This window comes from Coturnix japonica, chromosome 7, assembly GCF_001577835.2.
Source record: "Coturnix japonica isolate 7356 chromosome 7, Coturnix japonica 2.1, whole genome shotgun sequence".
Classification (NCBI taxonomy): Eukaryota; Metazoa; Chordata; class Aves; order Galliformes; family Phasianidae; genus Coturnix; species Coturnix japonica.
Genome location: NC_029522.1, coordinates 25,239,846 through 25,257,448, shown reverse-complemented (window position 1 = coordinate 25,257,448; position 17,603 = coordinate 25,239,846).

Below are 17,603 nucleotides of genomic sequence, written 5' to 3'. Positions count from 1 at the left end.
TACCTTATGATGGCATTGCAGTTGTGCAGTTTGTGTAAAGCAAACGAATGTTTCTAACATAGACACAGAAGAATTTTTGAGCTGAAAAAATCAGTGTTATTATTTTGTGATTTTGGATGTAAGGTAATATCACAGAATTTATGAAAGAATTTCCTGCTTTTTATGTGATAGATATGCTTATAGCATATGGGACTGATAAGTATTTATAAACCAGATGCTCTTTTCTTGAGCTCTGAGTTTGTTTAAGAATAATACTGGTATTCTTGCATAGAATACTAGTGTAGCAGATCTGTCCCTCTTCCTTGGATCTAGAGTTGTAGTGCTAATACCAGTGGGTCTTCTGGACTTTTTCCCACTATTTCAAGAAGACTGCTCTTCTTCCATTCTTTTCTTAAATTGTACTTTTAGCTGTTATTTAAATCAAATACTCAGGGATGAGTATGAACAGTAAGTTCAATTGGTGCTAGAAAGTGTATGCAATTGTGATTAAATAAATGATCAGACAAAATTCCTACTTCAAAACTCTACTTGTAATAAGCTTATTTAAAATTTAAAGATGTTTTAAGTGTGACATGATAATATAACCAAATATAATCTAGTACCTCATATGTACAATTTCACTTTTCCCTTCCCCTTCCCCTCCACCTCAGAGTTCAGAAATGTAGTAAAACAATGTGTGCATGAAGAGGTCATTCATTTTCTCAAGACTGACAGATATACCCAGAAAATAGAGGATGGGGTTTTAGACTCGTAGTCTTTTCATCAAGTCAGTCTTTTTCATTTGCTTCATTCTTCATTATATGTAATTGAGGCCAAAGTATGTATTACCTGTCCCTCTAAACAGAATTCCTGTACTGAAGTGTAGTTGATGATTTGAAAAATAAGTGTTGAAAATCATCTTCAAATTCTACTGCCCTTTTTTACCTACCTGAAATATGAATACTGGGACCATCAAAGTTTCAGACAAACAACAGTTCTGCTTTTCTTTTTAGTTCTGGCCAGTGTGCCATTTTTGAAATATTCAAACAAAGAAACCACAAACCGCTAGTCACACCACAATACCAGCTTGTGTTTACATTTTCAGCTCTCCAGATCATGATCCTATTGAGTGCGCATAGAGCGAGTGCGTGTACACGCGCCCATCCACCATCAGGAGAAATGAAACTGTAAACACAAGCTGGTATTTTGGTGGGGGCACACTAATATGGCGGTTGGTAGGGTCGGAAGGTGGAGGGTGAATTATGGATCCAGAATTTCCTTGTATTTTTCTTTTTAAGTGAGGCTGCTTGTACAGTAACTGCTATTCAAACCTAAATGTTCAGTCTTAGAGCAGTAGAACCCGGTCTCATTGATTTTAATCTGTGTATTCGGACTTGAACAAAGATGAATGAAAGTGCTTCTTGGCATACTTAAACTAGGCAATGAAATACAAACTATTTTATGGAGAGTTTTTGTATGAGAGTGTAAAAATGATCTCACAGTCTTTATCGTTCATGGTAAATCATCTTGTTTAGTATTAGGCAAACACTAACAAAATCATTCATAGTATTTACATGGTGAGACTCTCTTTAATCTTGAAGAATCTAAGATTTATATTCAGAAGTAAACTGTTCAATTAGGAAACACACGATGCAGACTGAGGCATCTCTAAGATCTCCTCTATATCATCTACTACTCAATTTAAATATATTTGCAAGTTCCTAGTCCTTCTCTATTACTGAATTAAAGTTACAGTGCTCGAACAAAGCTTTTATCTGGAGAAAACTTGTGCTTACTCTTTACAGAACAGATGTCATGAATCTTTAAGGAAATCTCATCATGAAAAATTAAGATCCTTTTGTCTGAAGTTGATAAAGTTTTCATATTAACCATTTGTAGCTATTTTACTCTGCTTTCTCCAAAAAGGAGAAGAAAGAAAAATATTGCTGAAAGAATATTGTCATTTTGAGAGAACATAACGCTTAAGTACATGATGAGGTCCTGGCTTTAAGAAACAATACAGATGCAAGTAACAAATGAAAGGCTGTTATCTTCATAAAAAAAAATACAGTTTCCCTTTTCTGATAGCTCCTCCTAGGATGACAGCAGTATGTCTTAATTTTCAGTCCTGCTATCGTGTTAATATGTGTCAACATCAGCGTTTCTGAGCTTACTCTTTCATAAGGTATATGCTGTTCTTTGTGCCACAGTAGAAGTTTTAAAGCCTTGTGAAAGAAATCAGACTACAGACTAAAACAACTAAATTAATTAGAAAATAAATAATCTTAAAAATAGTAAAATGCTAACAATCTTTTTCTTTCAAAAACTGTAAATGTGTTTTATTAGTGACATAATTAGCACATAGTGTCTGTATTTATGCGATCTTTAAAAATTTTTTATGTTAAAGGAACACGAGACTTAATAAACACAATCATATTCTCCATTGCAAGCTCTCCACACTTCATGGAAATAACACAACATCATAGTTCCTAGTATGTCTGGTTAAATATAGTGCAAAAGGCTAATTACATACTCTTAAAGGACTTGTGAAATTTGATGTGTATATAAGATAAGATAATTAGGTTAGTCTAACCCCAAGATATTTTCTTCTGCACTTTTATGGACTCGATTTATTACCAGAGATATTACAGTGAGTGACCAAAAGAGATATGTTTTCATTCCTAATACTCTCAGGTTTTTGCAACAAAGTCATCACTATTTTTTTAAAGGTAAGCTTTAAGTTGTTTGTGTGAAAACCATGTTCTGGTTTGATTTAATGGAAGCTGAGGTTCTCAGTATAACCCATCACAAATCCTGGGAGTTAGCAAACTACTGGAATCTTTATAGACTAGAATAGGAGGAGTTGGTAGATAACTTCATTATTAGTAAGTTTCTGGTTAGTTTTTGGTTGGTTTGTTTTGATTTTTATATTTAGATCTTTCACTGTTAGTCAACATGATGTACCTTTTTTAGGAGTGACTTCAGCATTCTATCCATCCAGACTTGCTACTTATTTCTGTGAATCTTTCATTCTGATCTCTCTATTTGTGGTCAAGGAAACCACAGAACAGCAGCAAGGAGCTTATCTTTTTAAGACCCAGCCTAAAGATAGAAAATGTCTGTTCTGGTAGGGCAGAGCAATAGTAATTCATTTAGCAACCCATCAGTAATACAGAAAGATGTTGGTGTAAGATCTGCTTTGGTGCTTTTCCCAGACCTTAGGAAAAGAGTAGCTGGCAAGAACTGATGACTATAAATCCTGCTAAGGTTGTTCCTGTATCCATGTTTTCTACTGCTAGCTTGAAAATATATTTTTTTTATGAGATCTGATCCATCCAATCCTTAATCTCATTTACAGCATCATATTTTTTCCTGAAGTTATTACAAATGAGCATTAAACTAACTACAATAAAATACTTTAGCTACAATAATAGCTACAGCAGCATAGATATTAGTCATATAAAACCACTCTCTTGTTTTTTATATAAATTCTTTCTTTTATACAAAGTGGAACAAAATAAAATGGGGAACATCATATCTTTGCATGCTATGGCAGATAGAATTGGCAGAGATTAGTCAGTCTTTAACTCCAGGTAGGAAATTCACTGAAGATTAAAAACAAAACATACAAACAAAAGAAACTAATTTGAATAATAAGAAGAAAATTCCCAGATCTGATACACAATTGAATGACTGGAGTGAAGAGGAAAGACGTAGCCAAATCCCACCTGCATAAACTTTTAATTTCTGCCAAAATACTGCTATGATAATTTTGATTTATTTATTAGTAGAAATAAATTTTATAATAACACGTAACTGTGAAATTCTGTGTACTGTCTCTTTTATATTTACTAGACATATATTGCATATGTTTGTATGCAGTACATAAAAAAACACTGTTTTGAAGTCATCATGTCTTTAGATAATTTCAGATTTTATATTAAGATGTAGAAGTAGTAGTAAAAACATTCAGAGTGTACAGTGTAAATAGTCTCATAATCTGAAGACTGCGGTGCTTAACATACAGCAGAAAGGCAAAAGAGGATTACAATCAGAATTATATAAATGGAAAATTTCATCCACAAGAGCTATTCTTTCACAAGACTTTTACCAACGTTTCAAATAAAGTGATCTATATTTGCACATAGTAAACAAGAAAATGCTTTCTAAAATACATTGCTTTGAATTTGAAATTGTTTGTTTTTAAAATACCTTTTTCCAGGGCCAGATTAAATCTTACATAGATAAAACTTAGTTAAGCACTACATGTAGTAAGCTGGTAAACTCACACGTTGTGTGCCATGTGGCTGAAAAAACTTTAGGTGAAATAAGTTACTATTACTATTACTGTAATTGATTTTTCTTTGGGGAAGGAGTATGGAATGACTTGCCTTATGTTTGTTTTGAAGAAGTTCCTTCAGAATTAGATCTTATTTACTGTAAATCTAAGGCTGTGGTTCCACTGGAGCCGAAGCCAATCTAAATGTTGATTGCTGCAAACCCTACTTTTGGCCATATGTTACCACTGCTTTCCCTTGAGCTTTCTTAGCTGTGCTCTTCTCCAGCATTTGTACTGGCACCTTCATTCATCTGACTTTAAAGTGTATCTATTGCAACTCAGTGGCCTGCTGTTAACCTAGAAGAGTATATTTTGTAAGATAGGCTTCCTCACAGGATCAGATTAATACCAATCTCAGGGAAGCATGCAACCAGTTTGGGGAACAGAAAAAAAGAAGCAAAATTATCTCTTTGGATATGGGCTTCCTTTTTTCTCTTGGTTTGGATTTTTTTTTTTTTTTTTCCTTTTTCTTTTCTTTTTTTTTTTTTTTTTTTTTGGACCAGCCTATCTTTATTGTCAGGCTGCAGCTATTCTGCCATGAAACAGCTCACCTCTGTGGGAAGATGGGAGAGAATGGCATCATCCAAACACTACTGCTGATGCAAGGGTGTAGGCTGAAGCACTTGGCAGAAAACAGCCTAGCAGCTCTAATTTGGAGCAGTTCAAAGTATCATGAAACCGCAGCTTTACCTAATGAAATTGGATAGTTGCTCAGGTATTTGTAGGGATTATTAGAAAATATTAGCTTTATTTAAAAGAATGTGTTTGTATTTGAACAAAAATAGTGTATCGAGCAGTTAAATGACTAGTTCTTGTGTTATTCTTGGGTGGTGTAGCAGAATGGTCTGAAATCAGTCTGCTAACGTTATTCAATTATTGTACAGTAATTGTTCTGCGTTTATTTTGGTTTGTATTTTTAAATATTAAGAGTGCTGATTTAAACCTGATTTCTTTCTTATCCCTGGAAATTCTGTTTCTCAGTTCAGGATTAGACATTCCCTCAAATTGCCTAGAACTCACAAGTGATGGTGAAATGGCCACTCAGCTATGTGTTATAGCAGTGGACCCCAGCAGATCTGAAACATTTAGATCTCTCTGTCGTCAAGGCTTCCTTCTCATGTAAGAATGTCCTATTATTGCATTAATTATTCTAAGATAATCAGTTCTTCTAAATTTATACACAAGGACTTTTAAAAATACAATAAATTAAGCATTAGTTCCAAAGTATTTATAAAAATATTAATAATGTCATATTAGATACACAGTATTGCATCATCTTAATTATCCCTAAGTCTGGTATCTAAATAGTATTAATGAGGTTAATATCCATAAGAGGACAGATTTAGAATCTCATTGCTAAAACCGGTCAAATAATTCATAATGAATTATTCACCTTGTTTTTTTTCTTTTCTTTTTTTCCCATGAACGCTTAGTGAACAGATTGTGGTTTTCTCAGAAGAATTAATTATTCAAAGTTATTCACCAAAAAACTTACTAATTCTCAGGCTCAGTTTCTTGGTGAACAATATATTGCGAACATCTGACTGGCTCCACTACTGCAGATCCTGCAAAAGTCTTCCCCCCACACCACCCCAAACCCATAGTAGCCCTCCCTTCTAAGTTCAGGTCTCTGAAACAAAACGTTTCTAAGTTTATTTCTTTTTTTCTAGGGTGTCCAGGGATCTCTCCCTCTAAATTCAACAGAGGCACACAACGGTAGTCCTAAAACTAATGCAACACTGTCTCTGTCTTTCAGTTACTACTTATTGTTTGCTGTATTACGCTTTTACTTAGTTCCCCACTTCTTCCGCTTCAAGAGATGACTCATTGACAGCTACATATGGATGATGTGGTTTTATGTATTGAATTACACATACAACACTTTTGTAGAATTATTGCTAAAAATGTTTCTATATAGGTGAATAATATTTACATCATTTATCTAAATCAAGTGACTTAATTTTAGAACATATTGCTATTATCTAATCTGTGTAGTATTCAGGATAAGATTTTTCCCCCATATAGTAGTATTTATCTATAGACACACTGCCTTCTCCAGCTCCCAGACATGGAAGTTCTCTAAAATATCTCCATTAAATCAACTACATTTGCTGGAATAAATCATGGAATAGACAGGCTTACTATGGTTTGGCCTACACCATGTGGAAAAGATGGTTCAGTCCCAGTTTGTATTACTTTTCAGTATGGCTTTTCTTTCTCAAGAAAACTCCAGTTCCAGGTTGACTACCTCTCACTGAGGAGCAGCTCTGTCTCCCAAGGCAGCCGCATTCTAGAGCATCTTTCCATGGCTCTTCTTTTCTTTTCTCTTTTTCCCCCCAGACTTTTTCCTTTATTTTTAAATTTCATGAGCGCTTTGGTCTGTAATGTTCAATTTTTGTCCTTCAAATGCAACAAAATAGCATCATCTCTTAGCACTGGAAGACTATATCATTAAAATGTTTAAATGCCATTGGGAAAACAAAAGCAAGGAAACAGCCTTTTGCTTCCATTTCCATGAATCAAATGTCAGCAGCCTGTTGGCTCTGTGACTCTCCTATTAACATCATACTTGACTGACCTGTTTTCCTCTTCACCCTCTGCTGTTCACTGCTTCCCTTTAGTAACAAGTCAGGAAAATGTACTGGTAAAAGTCCATCCAATTATCTTCTGCCCCAATGTACTGGTGTAAAATGTGAAGGTTTGCTTTCTACAGCACAGAAATTGATAATGAATTGGCAGACAAAGTTCTGAAATTCACCGTGAGTGATTCGTCATTCTCATCTGTTGTCTCAGGACCATAGAAAACTGTTCAGTAATGAAATAGCAGATACTCAAAGGATAGAGCTGTTCAGTTAATAGTTAAATCAATAGATTATACTTCTGTTTCCTATATCCTCGTATATCTTATTGACTTGTTCCTACTCCCATCCTCTCTGTGTCTCAAGTAATCCTTAGATTACATCCATGTTATGTTTAGAAAGGTAAATATAAAGAACATCCTCTGTCCTTTTGAAGGGACATCCACAGAATGTTTCTGGCTTTTCACTCAACCTGTAGTTTTGGGTTCTGGCCAGATTAGAGACATGACGAGGTGAGACTGGCCCAGGAGCACCTGTGAGTTTTTGCTTTTTTGTTTGGTTGCTTTTTGTTGTTGTTATTGTTTGGTTTTGTTTGTTTGTTTGTTTGTCCACCACCTTCTGGCAAATACAGCAAATAATGCTTGGAATCATTTGTTCTGTTTGTTAGTATGAACAGGCTTATTGTTACACCCATCAAATAATAACAATAACAAAAAGCGGGATCTTAATATCAGCTTCTGAAATGTGCTTGAAACTTGCCAATAGACCTATATACACAGTATTAGGCAGCAGGCCATAACCTAACAGCATTCTTTTTCCTTACTGTCCTTGGGAAACAGTGTTAAAGAAATCAAAAAACCACCAAGCACATTTTTTTCCCAAACTCTGGGAAAACAACACCTTATGAATGTTGGAGTAGCACAGTGCCCAGCAAATAAAAAGAAGATTTCTGCTGTTTGCAGTTAGGTGTACAGCTCGTTCTGATGAATGGTGCCGAGATAACACTCAAATGGAAACCATCCCCAAAGCAATGAGAGACGTTTTATTCTGAAACCCCAGGTGTTCCACAACTGTCCAAGCAATGCAGTTCCAATGCATCGCACTCTTTGTGGTGCGCTCTTATAATAAAGTGAACTAAGGACGAAGGCCCAAATGCTGTTTTGCTTAATCTTGAAAATAACCCTGGTATTTTCATTCTGAATTTCCCAGATTCCACTGATCTACATCAAACTGCAAACATCAGTTTTGGTATTACCTATTTGGTAAAATTGAGCCTTACATTGCTGGAGATTTTATGTTCAATGTCAATTAAGCCCATTTCTTAAACTGAGCTGTCTGAGGAGATTTATGTCATCAATAGAGCAGAAGCAAAGGAGTTGTGTCAATGCATTAAATTCTTTAATGGGAATAATAACCACCACATTTTATATTAATGTTGGGATGCTGATATGAGTAAATAACACTAAATTTTACACCATACTTGCACTACAGCACTTTTAGAGACCCCCTCTATTCTGTATGTATGTGAAGCACTGGGAAAAAGACCACAGTGGTTCAACAAAGATATTGAGGAAGCGTTGGCAGTCCGGTGAAAGGCATCGTAAATAATAACTAAGACAAGGGGGGCTTTCAGCTCCGGCTCAGAGCGTGCTTCTCCAACTTGCTCTCAGTATCGATTCGGCTGTGGAACGGAGTAGCGAGGACTTGCGTTCTTAGCTTCTTTTCTTTGTCTGACTGAGCTGCTGGGTACCGGCTACAAGGCTGCCGTTGGGCTCGGGGAGGAAGGGCTGTTCGAAAGCCGGAGGGGAGGGGGCAGGCAGGCTCCAGGCCCCGGCGTGCCGAGGAGGCAGAAGGCGGCGGAGCGCCGCGCGGTGCCACTGCCCGCCCAGCGGGGGCTGCTCCGTTCCGCTCCGCTCTACCCGCGGGCGCCATGGGCGTCGTGCGTGCTCGGCGGTACCTCTCCGAAACGGCGCTCTTTGTAGCTAAAATACGGCTGAAGCGCTGCAACGCAAAGGTGTTTCAACTACAAATGTAGTTACTGAGAAAGAAAATGGAAAGGAATTAATAACCGAGCGCACGTGAGAGGCTAAAAGGACGGCAGAAGCGGCGAGTCCCGCCGCCCGGCAAGCCGCAGCACGGCTGAGCCGAGCCGCTCCGCTAGGAACCTGCCCCGGGAGCCACGCTCCCCGGCCTGCAGCCTCCCGCTGCCAAACCGCCGGCGTTTTCTTGCTGAAAATAAGGTCGGGAAGAATTTGCAGGTTATGGCAAACATTGGCTAATCACCCCACGCCTGCCCTAGAAGAGGCAGACGGACAGACACAGGGGAAATCGCTGGGGACAAGCTACTGTGAAACGCAGTAGCCCTGGAAAGCCTTCCCAGCTCCAGTCTGCTATTACAAGAAAAGGATCATGTGAGGATCCTTTGAAAGGAAACGTTCTAACTAGAGCAAGCAACTGCATTAATTGGAAGGCTTGTATTCATACATGCTGAGCTAAATAAAGCAGGCTGCTTTGCTGCAGCAGGCTGGGGAGAATGTATAAAACTAATCCTTTCAATGACTTTGCCATTGATTAGAGTATCCGTAACAAACGCACAGTTCTAAGAGTTTCACTTAGCAAGAAACTTTTTTTTCTTTTCTTTTTTTTTTTTTTTTTTTTTCCCCCAGAAGCAGGAGAAGCATCTTAAAGCTAAACAATTAAATAAACTGGGGGGATGGGGAGGCATAGCCAGGATTCCCGAGCTCCGAGAGTCGAAGCCACAAGGTATCCCCCTTCTTACAGAGCGAAGTTAACTTTCCTGATAGAGAGAAACTCGGCAGGACAACAAGCTTTGATCTTTGTGTGAAGGAGGAAAGTAATAGAGTGACAGTCTCTCCAGAGGGTAATTATTCTTTGGCCGCTCAGACAAGAAGTTTCCTGTCACTGTTAAGGTTAATATTAAGGTAGCTCCGCTATACTTTCCCATATTAAAAAAAAAAAAGAAAAAAAAAAAAGAAAAAAAAAATCCTCCCAGAATGTTATACTATTAATTGCCAATTTGCATATGTGTGCAGCTGCTGTTTTGGCTCCGATCTTCCATCCGATAAGCTTGCTGGAGGTATCACAGAGCACTTGGCAGCTTTCCTATTTGAAAAGAAAGCCTTCCTAACTACAGAACAGCTGATAGTCTATCAGTGATAGACCCTGATGGCGTGAATTACAATTACACTACTTTTCACACTAAATCTGGGTGATAGCTACTTGGAAAGAAGTTTCATCATTTTTTACCACAAACTGGAAAAAGAATTACATGGTCATGCTGTGCTTTTAAAGGCAGTTTGGTTCACTTTTGTCTATTTAACACCTAATTCCGAGGAGTCCATAGGCATCTGGAGATCTGAACGTCGCGTAGTGAATTCACTGTTTAGATGGGAGATTTTTTAAATCTACCTCAAATTACATTTATTAACAAGGCGAGCTGGAAGTGTTAGAGTTGTTAGACGCTTCATTTAATAAATAATTTGTGGGTATTTTCAGTTGTCATATTCAGAGTCATGGGGGTTTACTTATTTTTTAATTAGCAATTCCAAAACAATGCTACTGCAATTTAACAATTCATCACGTAATCTGGGGCTGTTCAGTTCAGCCACTAATGCTAGATAATTCAGATTGTTATTTTGATCTGTTTATAACTCATTTTGTTGTGATAAGAGAACTGCTGCCTTGAAATTAAGTGGCACGATTTTCTATGGACCTTGTTGCGACATAGAAGCTAACTATTTCGTCTTTGTCTACCTATTCTTATCATTAAACGTAGTATACCAAAGCATTAGGCATTTAAAAATAAATAAATTAAAAAATCTCTTGTTCTCTCATCTCACAATCGGGCTATATTTCGCCTAAGTATGTTTTCATATACCACTGCGGAGGAGGGTCGGGGGAAATGCAAGTGTCAAAGTAAATTGAAATGGAAGAATGAGTCACCCACACTGCTGCCGAGGTCACGGTGCCTAAACTTTTTCCTTTCTATGTCAGCAAGTTAATTTAGCGAGGTGCTGCCCCGATACTTCAATGTAGCTGCTTAAATATATTTAAAAGGCACGGTGGAAAGCCTGACTCCTGACGTAACCAACCTAACAGAAAATAGACGTTGTTTTCCTTTTTTAGTTGCTTGCTTTATTAGATTTCTCACTCTCGCAGATTATCCAAAAACTACCCATTGATTGATCGCCCGTAGAGCTGCATTTGGTGTAAAGAAAAACTTCACAGCTTTATTGGCTCCCAAGAGACAAAACAAACATAACAAGATATTCGTATTAATACAAACAATGTAACAAATGAGAAAAATCATCACATTTAAATAAGGCGGTAGAGTCAGTCCAGTGTGCATCCCATCCTCTGATACACCAGACATGGCAGATCGGCTCCTCACCAGCGCTCTGAGGCACGAGTCCCCATGGGAGTTACATTATTGCTCACAGCATCTCAACACAGTGAACACAGTCAACCTAAGAAAATGCCACCGACTAAAACTTTAAGAACCCAGTTTAACGGTATTTCACTGCAGGTTTGCGGCTCTAAACAATAAGGTTGAGATTAATCTGTTTCTTCAAAAACATTGTGAATGGTTATATGCGCAGACTTGGACCTGGAAGCAGTTGCTCTTTTTTTTATTCCCTCTCTTTTCCCCTCTCTCTCTCTACATGCAACTAATCGTAGCAACGCATTTATTTGGGGAAGAGAAAGAGAAAAGGTTCGAACTTTCTGCCATTCCTTCTGAAGACAAAGAAAGGAACGTGTTCCTTTAACCTCGGTGGAAGAGTCAAAGGAACAAGTTTTATTAAAAAAAGAATAATAAAATCTCCTCCCAACACCCCTCCCCCAAACACACACACGCACACCTACACACGGCACGAATTTGCTTTAAAAGAAACCTAATGCCCCCTTAGCCTCATCTCGGCACAACATCTAACTTGATATATAGTTAGAAGGGAAGGGATCCGATTTAGAGGACAGCGAGTCCAGTCAGGATTACTTCCTTCAAACTCTATATTAAACGATGAGACCGGGCTATTTATTACATAGTAACACTTTCTCCACCGACATTTTCTTATAATAGCCATTTTCTTCACCCTATAATGGAAAAGGCACTTAGACCCGGTGGGAAATATGGACCTTCTGAAACGCTGTGAGAGTCTTAGCATGCTTGTAGTCTTGTTACCCCCATGCAAAGAGCGAGGTAATTAATTGCTTTTCTGTCATTCTAGTAATCTCTTCTCTTTGATAATCTGAGTAAAACTAGAATGAAGCTGGATTTGTTGGCCATACAATTCCCTTGAAGTCCATAAAAGGTTTGACACTTCTGAGATTCGCATCACGTTCCAGGTCTTGCAACCATTTTCTACCGTATGATGGGGTCGGAAAATAAAGCTGAAACCTTTTATTTTTATGTTTGTAGCGTGTTTGGACTCGACGAGCATTTCTTGGCAATCCCGGTATTCTCTAGGGACTAAAAAGCAAGACACACTTAAAAACTCTTACTGCATTTAAGGCCCATTGATGTTAATAGGCTTGTGAACTTGAATGAGTGACTGCAGACTCCCTGCTAATAACTTTCATGTGGGTCTTTTTTCACCCTTGTCCGTCTATACGTGCACACACCCGCCACAGAGCATTGACTAAAACTTGGGTACGCAGGGCAGTCCTCAGTGCGGGTGTAGATCCTGTGGCCTCTTTGATGCGCAGGGCAATGACGATCCCGGGAAGGAACAGCATGCACGCGTTTGGATAATAAAACAAGCGTGTAAACTGAACTAACTTCAAACTAATCTGTGAAGCATTTTGTCCTCTTCTTTTAAGAGGCGCTCACAAATTACTACACACATATCTTCAATAAGTTGCAGTTGTCATCACGAGCTACAGCGCCCAGGTATCCTTACGCAAAGTAGATTTTATAATAATGACTTCTGAAACCTTGTTAAGCGGCACGAATCTATTTCACGATTAAACAGTGTCTCATCTTCTATTGGTTTCCCTCTCAGATTTCTATTGCTTGAAACGTATGTGCTTTTACATACCCGAAATTACACTTATACATCAAGATTCGGAGAAATACGTGGAGGAGTATTCTGAAGGAGATTTCAAAAATGATACAAAAGAATTGAAGGAAGTTTTAGAGGTGGAAGAAAACCTGCTGTTCCTATTCCCCGGGCAGAAGAAAGGCTAGATAGACCTGGCAGACTGATGCTGGAAGAGGTTTATCCTGTTAGAATACTTAGGGGCACTAAACTCCCCGAATAAGAAAATCAGATGAATCCCTTTTAATTAGGGATCTTCTTGTTGCTACTGTCTTGTATCACTTGAGACAACTGGGAATCTAAAAGTAACAAGCTTATTTGATCTGTATCAACTGCAGTTAAATGGACACATGGATGAGAACTCTATTAAAAAATCAGTGTATGAGATTTTGGCTGCTGAGCCTCCGTGGGCTTTCACATCTCGGATGGCATGGAGCCCGAGGTTTCTCTCCAGTGCTCCCATTGAGCTTGGACGTGGCTTTTTTACGCCCCCACCCTTATGTCCAGAGTTATGTACACATTTCCACATATTAAAAATGTAGTCTACGCTGCTTGGATTGACAACACGAGCAGAGCCTCTGCAGACGTACCCGTCACCGGGTCTATCTGTGCGCCCTGAGACGTATCTCTGCATTCAGCTGGTTCCATTGGGCAGATTTCGTGCCGGGACATTACCCACACGCGACCACAATGGTATTTTTTTCCCACCCTCTTCATATTCTTTTCCTCCTCCGACAAATTCTGTAACCCCTATCACCCAAGAAAACCCTCCGACACTCGGCTGTTGACAAATTGGTGGGTCGGGCAGCCTTAAGCTTTGTTGTCACCTCTGGAAAAAGCGCTAATGGCCATTTGTAGATGGGGTTGTCCCCCGACAGCAGACTCAGTTTCTTGTCTCAGACTCGGCGTGGTCTTGTCACACAAAAGCTCGGCTCCACACCAGGTCCGTACCTGCGCTGTCCACACGCACACTGACCCTACGGGGAGTTGCCGTGGGTTTTGCAGGGCACCTGTTGCACGCAGACTTAGTGACAGCCTCACGGTCCGCGATCCCAGCGGCTCCTCTCATTCCGTTACCCCGTGTGCCTGAGGAACCCCTGCACGGGAGCCCCGCGATGGCGAGAAGGGCAGCTAATCAATACAAAAATAAATAGAACATTATTTGTCACTCCTTTTTGACAATCAATTGTGAAGAGGCAGATTTCCGTGGAGCACATCGGTAATGTCAGGAGGGGTGGCGGCGCAGCTGCCAGGGCCGCCGTGCTTCATCCATCATTACCTAGCAAATGAGCCGAATGGCTGGTGGGCAGGTACTGAAGACCTGGCAGGCGAGCAGGAGAAGAGATTATTTTTGCATGTCTTCTGCGAATCTCCAGGGAATTCGGTGGCGTTCCTAATTTCAAACGCCAGTAATTAAGAGAACGGCATCTTTGGGCTGAAGTACTCAGAAGAAAATCATTTTCGCGGTACCTAAAGGGCTCGATGTCGCGCTTAATGACAGATGGGAAACCTTTATGAAGGCTTCGTAACCCCTTGCCCTGAGAGACTATACTTTTTGACACTGCCGGCTTGAGAGCATAGAGATGTTTTCACTCGGGTGATAGTGTGGTGATTTCTTAAAGCAATGAGTCATTTATTAAAATATTTCAATGAACAGTGCGAGCGGCGAACACCTGACAAAGCTTGTTGTCGCTGCTGAGAGCAAAAACATAAGTACTAACCGCAGAGTGCTTTTGCCTATGGAGACTTGTATATGGCATAGAAATCTGATGTAGGGAGGGAAAAAAAAACACCTGACCTAGTAAGTAAGATTTCATGTTTCATCTTTTTAGATCACGGCCTCAGGAACGCCACTCCGCTTTCCTTCTATTAATCCTCTTATTGACTTAAGGTTCTCTTGATCCGAATACAGTTGTATTTAAAAAGCGATAGAAAGGGAGAAAAACAAGACTCATTCACATTCCGAGTCTGCTTTCTGTCTCACACGTATTACATTTCACCAAACAGATAGAAACAATAGAGCTTATTAAGAAAAACTTGTTTTGAATGGCAAATTAAGCATAATGAAAGTACACACGTTTTTACAAGTAGTTATTTTTCTCACCAATTGAATATTTAAAACCTTTTGAAAAAAAAATATATATTTGTCTCTGCAAAATGCTTTTCTTTAAGCTCATTTTCACCATATCACCCTGCTATATATATCGATTTGTGTTTTCTATTTCGGTCAGCTCAGAAACTCTACGAAGCCCGACTCGCTGCCCGCGGGCCGGCGTTACCCAGCGGGATGCCCTGAGCGAGCGGTGCCAGCGCCGCTGCCTTCCAGCCTGAGCGGGCGGAGCGCAGCGCTCCACAGCGGGGCTGGTTAGACACGAAAGAAGTCATTTGATTTGGGAAAGTCTTGGACTCGAATACCTTTGATCCGCGACGTAAATAATCGCAAAGGACACAACTGTTTGTCACCACTTTGGTAAAGCGTGTGATATCAATAAACAAACCAAGAACCTTTTCTGGAAAAGTAAAACCTGACCTTCTCGAAGGTCTTTCTGTCACCCTTATGTACAAAGTATGAAAAAAAAAGTCTTTAGAAATCACAGGAAAAAAACAAAAGAATGTTTTTATCTCCGTCTCCCGAGGCTCTGAACTCAGAAGGGCAGGGAAAAAAAATGTGCTTTAAGCAAAGGGTGCAGAAGTTAACTTCATTGTTGCTTTGTAGTGTAAATCCGTTAAATCACTATTCTCGGTTCACACCAACTTCTGTATCAGGCGTTACAAAGACTCTAAAACGTAAAACACTTCAGTGCTGAGTATTAAGGTGGACCGGATTTTTCCACTCCGTAGGTATCACAGCGATCTGGGAGTTTATTTATACAGGCTGAGATGTCAGAATGGCACGGAAGCACGAAAATCTCACCATCTGGATGCTCACGGACAATTCATCAAGAACGCTCAACGACAGACTTGGAATAACAAAATCTGAACGTACCGCAGAACCAAACGCACTCTCAGACCTCATTTCAATCCATTTCACCTGCGTTACCGTGCCGCTTACCTCAGGCCCAAACCTCCCCTGCCAGCGTTTGCCCACCCGCACGAATCCTGCCATAAATCAGACACGTGCCGTTTGAAATAACGCTTGTTCAATGAAACGGGAGGTTACACAGAGTCGCTTATGATTTAATTTCGCCGAGTGCTGTCGTGCAGCCCACGGGAAGGTTCGGGAGCGGAGCGGCGGCTTCACCTGGAGCTCAGCTATTGCGCCGGGCAATGTCCTTCTGGCTGCGTGTTCCCTATCGCTGCCAGGAGACAAGGACTTGTTTTAGTTGGAACTCTTAAAGCAGACACTACATAGTTTAAGATTAACTCCTTTCAGTAGTACAGCGTCAATGTGTTATTCCCTTAACATAAAACATACAGATTATGTAAATCTGTAATAAATACTATTTTGAAGTGTATAGTAATCAGAAATCTTTCAGGGCAGGATGGAATGGAAACTGAGAAATATTGGAGAGTAAACATTCCAACGCTCATTCCTCTGCTTCTTCCTGGCAGAGCGGAGCTCGGCGCTGGCTGCCGCCGGGCTGTCACTGCTCCGGCTCCGGGCTTCGCCCCGCGGCTCCCGGGCACGGGGGGCTTTGCGGGAGCCGGGACCGACGCGATCCCGTGCGGGGCGCCCGAAGCTCCGCTGCCCCCGTCACACCGCCCGTGAGCGGGAGCCTGCCCGCTCGGAGAGGAGGACGGCTCGTTTTGCACCTCCTCGTCATAGGGTGCGAACGGTGGTTCAGACTTGCAAGGCCAAGCGATCCGAGAGGCGAGAGGCGGCCGTGCAACTTGCTTACAACCTGTTTAGCATTCCAGACTCTAGTCACTGAGCAGAGCCGAGAGGACAACGGAGTCCTGGAACCCAGCAGTAATTGGCACAGCTCTGCGTTTCCCTCGCTTTTGCGGCCCTCGCCTGGCTGCGGCGGCGGATCGGCTCCGGCCGGGCAGCCTCGCTCGGAGCCGCTTCTGCGCTGCGACTGTACAATGGGGGGACACTGGGAGCGGGGCGCCGGCCCGAGAAACCTTTGGGGCCGCCGGGCCTGACAATTCCGCGCGCCACGGTCGAGCTCCGCAAGCTACCACCGGTAGCCAAGGGCCTGCCGGACCCCCCGGCGCCGCCCACCGCACTGAGCGCTCTCCCCGAGGGTCCCTCTGGATTCCCACCTCGGCCAGCTGCGGGCTGCACGTTGCGGAGGGGCCTGGGAGTGTTGGGCTTGTCTGCGGCCGGCGGGAAGGAGGGATCGCGGCAGGCAGGCGGAGGGAAGGAGGGAGGGAAGGAAGGAAGGAGGCCGGGCTGATTAGCATGCAACAGCGCTCGCAAGCCCGGCTCCATTGTTTTAACACCTCCCCTCTCCTCCGCGCCAATCTGTCACCGTTCAGCAGGCGAACGCTGCTGCCTCGAATGCTGCTCTTCTCAAATGAGACGGATAATTAGCTGCCCCGCACGAATGGCGCACTCTTCTCACCCCTGATTGCTATCACCTTCTTGCTCCTGGCAGTTTTGACACCTCGTAATCAGCCTGCTGCTTTTTCTCTTTTCTTTCCCTATTTCTGTTTTTTTTTTTTCCTCCCCCTTCCTTCAGTGCTTTTTTTTTTTTTTTTTTTTTT